Source organism: Oncorhynchus kisutch, linkage group LG14 (assembly GCF_002021735.2).
Source record: "Oncorhynchus kisutch isolate 150728-3 linkage group LG14, Okis_V2, whole genome shotgun sequence".
In the NCBI taxonomy this organism is placed as follows: Eukaryota; Metazoa; Chordata; class Actinopteri; order Salmoniformes; family Salmonidae; genus Oncorhynchus; species Oncorhynchus kisutch.
In genome coordinates, this window is record NC_034187.2 from 12230726 (window position 1) to 12240771 (window position 10046).

The following is a 10046-nucleotide window of genomic DNA, read 5'->3' on the forward strand; positions in this document are numbered from 1 at the left end:
CTGGAGGAATCTTGGAACCATCCCAACTGTGAAGCATGGTGGTGGCAGCATCATGCTGTAGGGCCTGGGAGACTAGTCAGGATCGAGGGAAAGATGAACAGAGAAAAGTATAGAGAGATCCTTGATGAAAACCTGCTCCAGAGCACTCAGGATCTCAGACTGGGGTGAAGGTTCACCTTCCAACAGGACAACGACCCTAAACACACAGTCAAGACAACGCAGGAGTGGCTTTGGAACAAGTCTCTGAATGTTCTTGAGTGACCCAGCCAGAGCCCGGACATGAACCTGATCAAACATCTCTGGAGAGACCTGAAAATAGCTGTGCAGCAATGCTCCCCATCCATCCTGACAGAGCTTGAGAGGATCTGCAGAGAAGAATGGGAGAAACTCCCCAAATACAGGTTTGCCAAGCTTATAGCATCACACCCAAGAAGACTCGAGGATGTAATCACTGCCAAAGCTGCTTCAACAAAGTACTGAGTAAAGGGTCTGAATACTTACGTAAATGTAATATTTCATTTTTTATTTTTTTAAATAAATGTGTAAAAATGTCTAAACCTGTTTTGTCTGATTTGTCATTATGGGGTATTGTGTGTAGATTGATGAGGAAAAACAGTTGAATCCATTTTAGAATAAGGCTGTAATGTAACAAAATGGGGAATAAGTCAAGGGGTCTAAATATATTCAGAATGTACTGTACACCTTCATAATCAATATAAAAACCAAGTAAGTGATTAAGGCCTATGTCGCCGATGGGAATGCTTTCAGTTCTTCCCTTTCCCTTTTATTCTAATTGCCAGGCTTGGGCTGAGTGCTTCAGGCTACTAGTCCACAGCCCGAAACAGACAGACGCAGAGAGAGTTTGCTCAGTGTTAACTTAGTGTTAGCTCAGTCCAGGCCTGAACCGACAAAATACGTTTATTTTAAATAATAATTCCACAACACTGGCCTGGCAGTATTTGTATAAAGGATAACTAAGTGGCTTGGTCTGGAGTTGATCTAGGTACTGTCTACTAGAGAGTGATTACAGATTCAGACAACATATAGCCTACTAACACTAATAATTGGGACTTAAGTAATACGATAATACTCTGCTGCTGAAGATGAGTATCTGAAATACTGTAATATACCCTATATATTGTGAATACTCTTCCTGAGCGTTATTATAGAGCATAAGAGTATTTCATATTCTCATCTTCAGCAGTGTTGTATCTCCATAGACAGCTTATCTTTTCTCTCTCTTCTTCTATTCGACAGCAGCTCTTCTCTCTTAATGTGGGAACTTCAATAATACTCTGGAATTGTTGGAGTATTCATACAGAGTGTATTACAGTATTTCATATTCTCATCTTTGGCAGAAGTTCATATGGAAGGCCCCACAATATTCTGAAATGCTTGTCATTATTGGTAATTGGTTCATCTGATATTGACAAATATTTCCCAGAAGTTAATACAAATTTCCCAGAAGATCTGGTGACTGTGGGGACATCAAGTAATACACTGCTGCTAAAGATGAGAACATGAAACAATAAAAATGACAGATGGGCCTGTGTGGCATAGTGTGGGCCTGTGTGGCATAGTGTGGGCCTGTGTGGCATAGTGTGGGCCTGTGTGGCATAGTGTGGGCCTGTGTGGCATAGTGTGGGCCTGTGTGGCATAGTGTGGGCCTGTGTGGCATAGTGTGGGCCTGTGTGGCATAGTGTGGGCCTGTGTGGCATAGTGTGGGCCTGTGTGGCATAGCTGGTAGAGCTTGCAATGCCAAGGATGTGGATTCGATTCCTGCTGGGGCCATCCACATGTAAAATGTATGCACACTTGATTGTAACTCATTTTGGATAAAAGCGTTTGTAGTGAAGACATAAAATAGTGAAAAAAATAAATAATATTGAAGACATCATAACTATGAAAAAGCACATACGGAATCATGTCGTAATCAAAAAAGTGTTAAACAAAGTAGCCACCCTTTGTCTTGATGACAGCTTTGCACACTCTTGGCATTCTCTCAACCAGCTTCATGAGGTAGTCACCTGGAATGCATGTAAATGAACAGGTGTGCCTTCTTAATGCATTTGAGCCAATCAGTTGTTTTGTGACAAGGTAAGGGTGGTTTTCTCTGCTACCGCACGGCAAGCGGTACCGGAGCGCCAAGTCTAGAACCAAAAGGCTCCTCAACAGCTTCTACCCCCAAGCCATAAGACTGCTGAACACTTAATAAAATCGCCACCGGACAATTAACATTGACCCCCCTTTTGTACACTGCTACTACTCGCTGTTTATTATCTATGCATAGACATGGTAGGGTTGGTATACAGAAGATAGCCCTATTTGGAAAAAGACCAAGTCCATATTATAGCAAGAACAGCTCAAATAAGCAAAGAGAAATGACAGTCCATCATTACTTTAAGACATGAAGTTCAGTCAATCCAGGAAAATGTCAAGAACTTTGAAAGTTTCTTCAAGTGCAGTCGCAAAAACATCAAGCGTTATGATGAAACTGGCTCTCATGAGGACCGCCACAGGAAAAGGAAGACCCAGAGTTACCTCTGCTGCAGAGGATAAGTTCATTAGAGTTACCAGCCTCAGAAAATGCAGCCCAAATAAATGCTTCACAGACACATCTCAACATCAACTGCTCAGCGGAGACTGCGTGAATCAGGCCTTCACCGTCGAATTTCTGACTGGTAGTGTATTTTCTGACTGGTAGTGTATTTTCTGACTGGTAGTGTATTTTCTGACTTCATTGAACAGAGAGAGAGAGAGGATGACAGTGAGGAAAGACAGATGTTTTGTCAAAGGCCAGTAGGCTGATTCAAACCTTTGCAGAAACCATATACTGTACATGTGCTCCTGGAGGCTGAGGCTATACTGCTAGACCAGGGAGGTCACAGATTCATTCAACTTCTGAGGTCATCATGTTGTCCTTCAAGTCAACACCCCTCCCATCCCATTACCCAGAAGATTCCCATGCTGACAAAGAGAGCGGTGAAACAGAATTCCTTTGAAATACATTACTGACAATAACAACAGAATAGTATTTCAGTATTTGTCATTTTTGACAATAACACAGAATAATATTTCAGTATTTGTCATTGCTGGCAATAATAACACAGAATAAAATGTTAGTATTTGTCATTGTTGGCAGTTGGTTTGTCTGTCTGTTGTTTTATGATCTAGGCTCCACAGAGGTTCAACAACATTATCCTCTCCCTTACAGGTAAATCCTAACACGCATACACACCTACGCATAGACAGTAGACAGATACTCAAATGCACGCACCCACACTGTAGTGAGGTGCGTACTGGCAGTAGAGAAGTCAGGCGTTTATTATCCATAAACCACCGTCAACAGAACAATACAATAAATGGGTCAATCAAACCCCGGTAAATACCAGCATAACGTGCACAAGCACTACAAGAAATCAATTACCGACAAGGACATGGGGGGGGAACAGAGGGTTAAATACACAACATGGAATTGATGGAATTGGAACCAGGTGTGATGGAAGACAAGACAAAACCAATGGAAAATTAAAAGAGGATCAGCGATGGCTAGAAGGTCGGTGACTTCGACCGCTGAATGCCGCCCGAACAAGGAGGGACCAACTTCGGTGGAAGTCGTGACACACACAAACACACACACACACACACACACACACACACACACACACACACACACACACACACACACACACACACACACACACACACACACACACACACACACACACACACACACACACACACACACACACACACACACACACACACACACACACACTAACAAACAAACACACAGGCTTTGTAGGCTGGTAGCCAGTAAAGGAATTCCCCAACTGTCACCAGCCAGCCTATCACAGCACATATACACAGACACACATATGCACGCAGACGCCAATCGGCCTCTCTTAGCTCACGTTCACTCACACCTCCCAGCAGATAAATGTTATATCCACTATAAAGCTTTCGTCTGTCCATAAACAGGCACTTACTTTCACCTGGCTCTGCACAATGTCCCTGTCTCACAGGCCTGTCACAGAGCCACAGTACTGACCCAGAGGGATGGAGGGAGTGAACGTTAGAGTTAGTGCTACAGGTGTCACTACAGACCCGGGTTTGATCCCAGGCTGTATCACAACCGGCCGTGATCGGAGTCCCATAGGGCGGCGTACAATTGGCCCAGTGTTAGGGGAGGGTTTTGGCCGGGGAGGGCTTTACTTGGCTCATCACGCTCTAGCGACTCCTTGTGGCGCCCAGACACCTGCAGGCTGACCTCGGTCGATAGTTGAATGGTGTTTCCTCCAACACATTGGTGCGGCTGGCTTCCGGGTTAAGCGGCCGGGTGTTAAGAAGCACAATACAATTTTTTTTGTAGCCCATTCCTTTTATTCTTTCTATTGACTCAGAGTGAGTTCTTCTTACTGAAAACTGTGCAAAACAGCACAAGGAACTTCATACAGAGCATTCACTTAGCTATGTGTTAAAGATAGAACAAGATGTTGGCTAACTTCCCTAATGAACAGGGAATTCAGAATACAGACAAAAAACTGATTGAAAACTGATAAAAATAATTTTATACTACAGTCACCATCTTCTCAGTCAAATCTGTGCACTTTGCCTTTCTCTACACCTGGGGTTGTTAAGCTTTTTCAGCTCCAGACCCAAATGAGAAATTGACCATCCTCTCGTGATCCAAATAACCATCTAACGACCCAAATTAAGAAGAACTAGTGTGAGATGATAACTCGCGAACCCACCTCTCACATGCCCAGGGCCCACATTGTGTCCTGACCCATAATTTAATAAACCCTACACACTAAATGACACAGGAACACACACCTGTTTCAGACAGGAAACATGGGGGTGTACATTGAATGCCTGAGCAGTGCTGAATACTGTAAGACTATGCTGTGTGTATCAAGGCTAAAACGGGGACATGTACTGGCTAGCAGACACTCACCCTTCAATGTGGGAGATGGTTCTGAAGCAGTCAGCGAGACTCTTGTAGCTGTGTGGATGACTGGTGCCTCTCTGAATCTGAACCCGGACAGAAGGTACATCTTATTAGAACAAACACATTAGACACTACAAACCTCTAACACAGCTATGGTAAATCTAGGGACTGTTAAACGCATGGACAAAATGTTGTACACATAAGCAAACCGTTTTCTTTTATCCCAATGAGGATATGTTATCCAAATGAGGATATGTTATCCAAATGAGGATAAGTAATCTCAAATGAGGATATGTTATCCCAATGAGGATATGTTATCCCAATGAGGATATGTTATCCAAATGAGGATAAGTAATCTCAAATGAGGATATGTTATCCCAATGAGGATATGTTATCCCAATGAGGATATGTTATCCCAATGAGGATATGTTATCCCAATGAGGATATGTTACCCCAATGAGGTTATGTTATCCCAAGGAGGATATGTTATCCAAATGAGGATATGTTATCCAAATGAGGATAAGTAATCTCAAATGAGGATATGTTATCCCAATGAGGATATGTTATCCCAATGAGGATATGTTATCCAAATGAGGATAAGTAATCTCAAATGAGGATATGTTATCCCAATGAGGGTATGTTATCTAAATGAGGATAAGTAATCTCAAATGAGGATATGTTATCCAAATGAGGATAAGTAATCTCAAATGAGGATATGTTATCCCAATGAGGATATGTTATCCCAATGAGGATATGTTACCCCAATGAGGTTATGTTATCCCAATGAGGATATGTTATCCAAATGAGGATAAGTAATCTCAAATGAGGATATGTTATCCCAATGAGGATATGTTATTCAAATGAGGATAAGTTATCCCAATGAGGATATGTTATCCCAATGAGGATATGTTATCCAAATGAGGATAAGTAATCTCAAATGAGGATATGTTATCCCAATGAGGGTATGTTATCTAAATGAGGATAAGTAATCTCAAATGAGGATATGTTATCCAAATGAGGATAAGTAATCTCAAATGAGGATATGTTATCCCAATGAGGATATGTTATCCCAATGAGGATATGTTACCCCAATGAGGATATGTTATTCAAATGAGGATACGTTATCCCAATGAGGATATGTTATCCCAATGAGGGTATGTTATCCCAATGAGTGTATGTTATCCAAATGAGTATAAGTTATCCCAATGAGGATATGTTATCCAAATGAGAATATGTTATCTAAATGAGGATATGTTATCCAAATAAGGATATGTTATCTAAATGAGGATAAGTTATCCCAATGAGGATATGGCTGTACTTTGAGAAACTCTCATCTTGTAACGTTGACTACAGGAATGTGGTACATTAAATTTAAAGGGACATCATCATTGTGTAAATGTAATCATATTACCCATTTCCTCCTCCTCCCCCTCTCCTTCCCTCTTCCTCCCTGCCTAACCTGAGGTCTCTCCAGCCCAGAGCCAGAAGTCTAACATTTACTTAACCCAGACAGTTTCCAATTAACTCCCAAACTCCCCAGGACCAGGCTTTATGTAGCTAGCGCTGAACTCTGCTAACACACTAGTAGGAAGCATTGTAACAGCTCCTAGGTTACGTGTAAATGTTTTAATATGATATAAGCAGTTGATGGGATGTTGTGTTGTACTAAACATGCTGCTAACCTTTAATAAAGATGCCTGTGTAAATGGTTTACATGATACAACTGGTGGAGGTGAGAGGATATAGAGGGGTTCTGGTAAGGGGATGGCTGATGGTAAGGGGATTGCTGATGGTAAGGGGATGGCTGATGGTAAGGGGGTGGCTGATGGTAAGGGGATGGCTGATGGTAAGGGGATTGCTGATGGTAAGGGGATGGCTGATGGTAAGGGGGTGGCTGATGGTAAGGGGATGGCTGATGGTAAGGGGATTGCTGATGGTAAGGGGATGGCTGATGGTAAGGGGGTGGCTGATGGTAAGGGGATGGCTGATGGTAAGGGGATGGCTGATGGTAAGGGGGTGGCTGATGGTAAGGGGGTGGCTGATGGTAAGGGGGTGGCTGATGGTAAGGGGATGGCTGATGGTAAGGGGATGGCTGATGGTAAGGGGGTGGCTGATGGTAAGGGGGTGGCTGATGGTAAGGGGATGGCTGATGGTAAGGGAATGGCTGATGGTAAGGGGGTGGCTGATGGTAAGTGGGTGTCTGAGGCTGCAGAGCATTGGCGAGTTTGGGCGTGGGAGCTGAGAACAGGAGTAGGTTGAGGGCCATGAAACCTGGGTTATTGGTGAGAGGATGGTTAGGAAGGGTTATGCATTTGGGGAAGAGAAGGTTGGGATGCTTTAAAGAGATTTGAAAAGGATGGCGCAGCAAACAGAATCACCAATCAGCACATTAAGTTTAAAAAAGCATCCCGGAACATTTCAACGAACAAACAGACAACTGGAAGACACAGGAAAGAAATAGACAAGGGACAGAAGAGGGGCCAGTGACGGAGATAGAAGAGTCTGGGAGGGAAAGAGGAAAGGGACGGGACAAGGAGAGAGAAGAAGAGAAAGATTCTCTCCTCATATGGCTCTGACTGGCAGGTCATCAGGTCAGCAGTTAGTTGTCCAGGCGGGTGCCTGATGGGGCCATAAAGGGCCCTGGGTCCTAACGGGGAGGACGGGAAGGGGGTGAGGTTCAGTAGGATGAGGAGAGAGGGATGAGGGGGAGAAGAGGGGAGGGACGGGGCAGGGGAGGAAGAGGAGGTAGGAGAAGGGGGAGAGGAGAGTGAGGTTTAGTGGAGTGAAAGGCCTTTTATATCGCCAACACATCTTACAGGGGGTGTCCTCAAAATCCTATTTGGTGAATTCCCCAATAGCTTGTAACCCGCGGCTGAGTCCCAGTTAAAACAGAGTAATACAGAGACGTCCAACACCATATTAAAGACAAGAAGAAAAGAAAAGAAGAAGTGGAAGAAATGTGGGACTATGAGAGGGAGGAAGGGGGTGTTGGAGGGGTGTATAAGGGGGAATTGGGGTGCTGTAGGGTGGGGACACAGACCCGGAAGATTTAAGACCAGTGGGACTTGTAAACAAATTCAAATGGAGCTTAATTAAAGGCATATGAGTCCAGGGTCAAGTCTTGAAGGGGTCCTGTCCTTTAGTAGCCGCCAGTCTCTTTCTCTCTCTCTCTCTCTCTCTCTCTCTCTCTCTCTCTCTCTCTCTCTCTCTCTCTCTCTCTCTCCCTCTCACTCTCTCTCTCTCCCTCTCCCTCCCTCTCTCTCTCTCTCTCTCTCTCCTCCCTCTCTCTCTCTCTCTCTCTCTCTCTGTCTCTCTCTCTCTCTCTCACTCTCACGCTCTCTCTCTCTCTCTCTAACTCTCTCCCTCTCCCTCTCACGCTCAGAGAGTGAGAGAGGTGGAGTGGGGGAGACATACACAGAGAGACAGAGGTGGAGTGAGAGAGAGGTGGAGCATGAGAGAGAGAGAAAGAGAGAGATGGAGATGGACAAAGATGGAGAGAGGTAACGGGTGGAGGTGGCAGTGCAGCAGGGCCATGATCCGGTCTCAGCTCCCTGACCCCACTACTGACCCTGGGGTCACCTCATTTCCTCATGGCCCTTCTCTACCCTGCCATAAAATACAGAACCAAACAGCTAGGCCCAGGGAGAGAGAGATAATGGGGAGGACGAACAGAGAGAGATAATGGGGAGGACAACCAGAGAGAGGAGGCCATGGCCCTGGAGGAGAAGAAAGCCTGAAACTTGGAGTGGAGAGGAGGATGAGGAGGACGAGAGAGAAGCCTCAAGTCTCCAGTGGAGGAGTAGGAGGAGGAGGAGAGGAGGCCCGTGTTTTTTTATTTTTTATTTATTTTACCTTTATTTAACCAGGTAGGCAAGTTGAGAACAAGTTCTCATTTACAATTGCGACCTGGCCAAGATAAAGCAAAGCAGTTCGACAGATAAAACGACACAGAGTTACACATGGAGTAAAAACAAACATACAGTCAATAATGCAGTATAAACAAGTCTATATACAATGTGAGCAAATGAGGTGAGAAGGGAGGTAAAGGCAAAAAAAAGGCCATGATGGCAAAGTAAATACAATATAGCAAGTAAAATACTGGAATGGTAGTTTTGCAATGGAAGAATGTGCAAAGTAGAAATAAAAAAATAATGGGGTGCAAAGGAGCAAAATAAATAAATAAATACAAATTAAATACAGTTGGGAAAGAGGTAGTTGTTTGGGCTAAATTATAGGTGGGCTATGTACAGGTGCAGTAATCTGTGAGCTGCTCTGACAGTTGGTGCTTAAAGCTAGTGAGGGAGATAAGTGTTTCCAGTTTCAGAGATTTTTGTAGTTCGTTCCAGTCATTGGCAGCAGAGAACTGGAAGGAGAGGCGGCCAAAGAAAGAATTGGTCTTGGGGGTGACTAGAGAGATATACCTGCTGGAGCGTGTGCTACAGGTGGGAGATGCTATGGTGACCAGCGAGCTGAGATAAGGGGGGACTTTACCTAGCAGTGTCTTGCTACTAGACTAGTGTTGACTTGCCTTTCACAATTAATGTGATGAGGAGCTGAAATAGAACATACTGATTATGATGATCATAATTTTCCCTGAATGAGAATATCCAGTTTGGCAAGACAGGGCTTCTGTAAAGTAGACAAGGAGAATCCAGTGTTAATGTGAGGCAGATGACCACTGGCTCCTTGGTGCCAGCAGCATCCATCCTGCCGTTGTAAACTCAGCTAGACAGACAGGCGGACCGACAGACAGGCAGAAAGGACAGGAACCAGAGGAAAGCCCAGGGGCTTCTTTGAAACATCCCACTCTAAGCATCCCTCTCTCTCCGGGCCCGAACCGGATGAGATATACTCTGAGGTGATGAGATGTGTGAGTTCATTCACTGTCACTTCCCCACTCCACTCCCCTCCTCTCCCCTGCTTCGACAGTTGTGAACACTCCACCACCAAGGATCCCCCGACACATTCTCTGTGGCCTTGGCCCAGCTTTACAGGCCCTAGGAGCTGCACCATGAGGCCAACCAGGAGAGGGGGTGAGGGAGGTGAGAGGGGTGCAGGTTGTTGATTCTGTTAGCCCAGAGATTGGAGACTAGCA